The sequence below is a fragment of the Monopterus albus genome, unplaced genomic scaffold (assembly GCF_001952655.1).
Source record: "Monopterus albus unplaced genomic scaffold, M_albus_1.0 scaffold24.1, whole genome shotgun sequence".
NCBI classification, from domain to species: domain Eukaryota; kingdom Metazoa; phylum Chordata; class Actinopteri; order Synbranchiformes; family Synbranchidae; genus Monopterus; species Monopterus albus.
This window is the reverse complement of record NW_018127904.1, coordinates 589,406-592,794: the sequence shown is the minus strand read 5'-3', so window position 1 is coordinate 592,794 and position 3,389 is coordinate 589,406. Positions and strand designations below refer to the sequence as shown.

The 3,389-nt window shown below is 41.5% G+C and overlaps 1 long non-coding RNA gene across 1 annotated transcript in view; it reads right to left on the bottom strand.

The window, feature by feature from the left end:
• Nucleotides 1–735: 735 nt before the first annotated feature.
• The window catches only part of LOC109957073 (uncharacterized), a 5,849-nt gene continuing 3,195 nt past the window's right edge, over nucleotides 736–3,389 (bottom strand). The window contains exons 4-5 of the long non-coding RNA XR_002274497.1: nucleotides 2,549–2,684; nucleotides 736–2,442 (exon numbers count right to left, since the gene is read on the bottom strand). This is a non-coding gene — a long non-coding RNA (uncharacterized LOC109957073). The remainder of the gene's footprint in view (nucleotides 2,443–2,548; nucleotides 2,685–3,389) is intronic.

The following is a 3,389-nucleotide window of genomic DNA, read 5'->3' as shown; positions in this document are numbered from 1 at the left end:
TGATCCAGCCCTAACTATAAGCTTTATCAAACAGGAACGTCTTAAGTCTAATCTTAAAGGTAGAGAGGGTGTCCGCCTCCTGAACTGAGACTGGGAGTTGGTTCCATAGGAGAGATGCTTGATAGCTAAAGGCTCTGCCTCCCATTCTGCTTCTGTGGACTCTAGGAACCACAAGTAAACCTGCACTCTGAGAGTGAAGTGCTCTGTTAGGATGATAAGGCTCTATGATGTCTTTAAGATATGATGGAGCCTTGTTATTAAGGGCTTTGTATGTTAGGAGAAGGATTTTAAATTCTATTCTGAATTTTACAGGGAGGCAGTGGAGAGAAGCTAATATGGGAGAGATATGATCTCTCTTGCTAGTTCCTGTCAGTACTCTGGCTGCAGCCTTTTGGATTAACTGGAGGCTTTTTAGGGAATTATTGGGACATCCTGATAGTAAAGAGTTACAGTAGTCCAGCCTGGAAGTAACAAATGCATGGACCAGTTTTTCAGTATCACTTTGAGACAGGATGCTCCTGAATACTTATGACTGATATTTCAGTTTCTTTTTTAATAAATCTGTCAAATTGTGTTTTTCTGTCAATATGGGGTGCTGTGTGTACATTGAGGAAAAAAATGAACTTAAATGATTTTAGCATATGGCTGCAATATAACAAAGAGTGAAAAATTTAAGGGGGTCTGAATACTTTCCGTACCCACTGTATGGAAATACAAGCATATATTGTGGCTGAAAATCAATCTTAAACAGATGACAAAGCAGCAGGAACCCAATGTTAAAGATTATATTTAGTAACAAGGTTTTTCTACTTGAGGCTAAATTACCAGAAGTTAACATTCAAGAAATTATTAGTTTCATGATGCATGTTAGTTTCTAACAAAGACACTACCACATTTTTGCAGAGTTTGGGGATTTTGTATACAGGTCAATGTTACACGTGACCAACGAAGCGGCACAACAGCTAGCAGCAGCCTAAACTCAGATGTTTATTGTAGTAAACCCAACTTAATGCATTACTGCTACGACTTAACCACAAGATATTATATTTAAGTTAGTACAGCTTGAGTTATACAGTATATTGAATGTTATGTTTGTTCTTATAAAAGCAAAAATAACCTGCTGGATTTTTAAAGGGAGTTTGGTCACTTATCAGAAAAAGACACAAGCTTATAAAGCACAACAACATGCACTGTACTTGGTGCTGAAGAGAAGAACCCTGAACATCAACTCCAGAGTCTGAACCACTGACCTCAGCTTCAACCCCGTCCATCAATAACAATCTGCAGAAACATGCTTCTGGTTCATGTAGTTTTCATTATACATTTATTTCAGTTATAAGTTTCATGAATTAAGATTTTACACAAAGTGTGCTTAAGAAAAACCTGATGCTTCTTTGACAGTAGTTCACATTTCTATGCCTCTGCACAGGTGACAGCCTGGCTGGAAAAATAATTCTACATGGTGTCAACCTAAATCACAACAAGTCATCTCAGCATCAGTATAAAGAAAACCCCAACAAATCTCCCTTGAGCAAGCACTTGATGACAGTGGAGAGGAAAAACTCCCTTTAGTGGAAGAAAAACTCCGACAGACCTCGACTCAAGGTAGGCGGCCTTCTGCCTCAACCAGTTTGGGTTAGTGTAGAGTTTTCATAATCATCACCTCATAAAAAACAAGGCAACTACACCGAGTGTCTCAGAGTTTATTTAGAGTCTGAACCATCTGTCTCTGCCAGGCTTCCTCCCTCCCAAGAACCTACAACACACTCCCGGTTGGTATTGCAGCTACCATGCAACAGAGCTCTAACAAGACCACCTTACTATGAAACTGCTGAACGTATCCCCACAACAGCGATAATACGTTACAGGGGCAGGATAAATTCCCCTGCTGGGAGGCCTCCCACATACAGAAAATCTAATAAGCACACGAAACACAAAGCTTTCCCTCCCCAGGCCTACCTGAAGCGCGAGTCACCCCCTTGAAACTTGGCAGAGCGAGACAACTCAGAAATTTAACCCTAAAGTAAAATAAAGTTATTAAAATCTTGGCGGTGATGATTTTGAAACACCACAACTTAATGCATATGGGGAATCACTCAATCTAACCACTAAGCCTGCCCCAGTACTTCCACCGTTTAACTATGGAAAAAAAAATGAGGCAGTCTTGTAATAAAGTTCCAAAATTCAAACAAAGTCAAGAAACACTAACTTAAAGAAGAAAAAAAAAGTCCACAGGAAAGGTTACAGTTCAGTTAATGCGGTCATCTCATCCAGGGTGAAGGTGGGCTCATGTAAAGCTGACTGAACTTCTGCTGGAACAGTCCCTTCAAGATCTCAAGTCAGCCTCAATGCCCAGGACCCAAGAGGTTGGTGTGGACATCTGTAGCAGCCTCCTCATGGTCTCGTTTGCGTCACCAGGATGTTTTCTCCAGCTTCAGTTTCCTAAGGTTCAGCATCAGAGTAAAAAAAACCAAAAAAAAAAAAAAAAAAACCACACACAATCGCAAGTACAAAGAAAAGATTTTATCAAGTGGACAGAAGTGGATACCTGACATCTCTGAAGAGATCAACAACTCATTGTGCAGAGGTGTCATCATTGATGAGGGCCTGGTACAGCAGGGTCTCTGTCTTCTTTACAGCTGAACACAGCGACTTATGGGTCCCAGCGTCCCACATCACCTCCTCTGGTGAGACAGGAAACAGTTTGGTAAACTGCAACTTCTCAACCAGGAAGAACAATGTACTTTTCTCTAACATATCAAAGAACAGGCCGCACACTTTCCCTCACAGTGGCTTCATTCTCCCTGACTGGTGCTTTCAAATATTCGACTAGGGTGCTGTGGAACTGTGCAGTCAATTCATCTTGGACTAACGGACGGCGATGAAATATCTTCATAAAAATGGAAGTAAATCATTGTGGTACGGCGACCACCTACAGGACAGCCAACCAGGTTAGAGAAGTAAAGAAAAACCACATACCTTTCGTAGATCAAAGTCATCGAAATTCTTCAAATGGCAGGACGATGCGGGAGTGAGCGATAGGGATAGACCGGCACTGCAGATAAAACTCCCAGGATAAAAGCTCCTAGGAGTTTTATGTGCCTGGCAGCCTAGATCTATACCTATTACACAAATCCATTCACAGATGGCCACTTTCGATCGGACAACATAAAACTCTACATAGTCATGATAGAGCAGCTATGTTGGAAAGCGAGAAAGAGAGCTGGGCATGGAGGGCTGGCAAAACACCTGAACTAAACACTTGAGCTCAGATGTCACAGTAAACTCAGGACTTGAGTACAGACAGAGTGGTGAGTAGTAGTACAGTACAGCACAGCACAGCACTTTAACAAGACCCCTTTAATGAATAAACTAGTGCAGCCATGGGG